Genomic DNA, 1,342 nt, shown 5'->3' on the forward strand with positions numbered 1-1,342 from the left:
CTGCAGAGCTTCTGGTACTTTTGAACTGCTGACCATGCGAATCGCAACCCAAAGTTTAACCACTACACCACCAGGGCTCACTGTTGTTCTTAGTTGTCTTCAAGTGATCCTCGATTCATGGTAATTCCATGCATATTGAAATCTCACCCTTGTGATACATAAGATTTTCATTGGTGATATTTTGAAGTGGACAGCCAGGCCTTTCTTCCTTGACGGTCTTACCTTGCAATCTACTAACACCTGTTCAGCATTGTAGCAACAAGTATATTTCCACTAACACATGAGTGGTTCACCACATGAATGGTGAGTGCTCTTGAGAAGCATTGACTTCGAATTTAACCTGAATTTCCCTCTTGGAAGGTGAGAATTTTATCACCGAATCACCATTGGATTGCTGTTATTGTTAGGTGCTTCCCATTTGGACCTGATTCAAAGAGAGCCTATGTAAAAGGGAGGTTCAAATAATTTGTGGCCCAAAACAGAATTTTAAATAGGATAATTAAATTTGTTCAGAAAATTTTTAAAGCGCCCCAGTATTTCAAAATGAAGCTTCATCCTGGTTTGCACCAACCCAACAATCATTGCTATTCATCAGGTGTTCAGCAGGCATCAAGAGAGAGGAAGGCCCTCCATGAATGGAGTGGTACCCTGGCTCTCAGAATGGGCTCGAGCACAGGAGCAAGTGTGAGGATGGCTCCAGATTGAGCTGTGTTTTGTTCTGTTGGGCATAGGGTCATTGTGGGCTGGAACCATCTCAGTGGCTCCTAACAACAATAATCATTGCAAAGTTCGAGTCCGTTATTGCAGTCTCTCCATCAGTCCATCTCACCACAGGTCTTTATTTCCCCAGCATCTACCTTTACTGAGCACGATGTCATTCTGCAGGGACTGGTTCTTCCTGAAGAGATAGCTAAAATATTTGGACAAGCACTTTCTATCCTCATTCCTAAGAAACATCCATTTGTTCGTCAGGCAGTAGATTCAATATTCTTCACAACATTGCAATGAAAAGGCATACATTATTCTGCAGTCTTCCTTATTTAGTATCCAGACTTTGCCTGTATATGAGGTAGGTCAGGCACATGGTACTCTGCAAAGTGACATGTTAGCTTGTTAACATTTTAAAGCTATCTCTGGAAGCCAATTTGCAATGCATCATCTGATTTCTTGACATACACGGAGTAGTTAGTGTAAAGTCTGCAGCCTCACTTCTCAGGAGCATTTTGAATGTACTTCTTCTAAGATAACATCCTGATATACAGAGAAAACGTTGTTGAGGATTTCATCTTGCTTGAATCTACAAATGTGCTCATGGAGGCCACAGTCAAGAAATCAAAGACAC

This window comes from Echinops telfairi, unplaced genomic scaffold (genome assembly GCF_000313985.2).
Source record: "Echinops telfairi isolate 266 unplaced genomic scaffold, ASM31398v2 ScPeMD7_7468;HRSCAF=8506_0, whole genome shotgun sequence".
NCBI classification, from domain to species: Eukaryota; Metazoa; Chordata; class Mammalia; order Afrosoricida; family Tenrecidae; genus Echinops; species Echinops telfairi.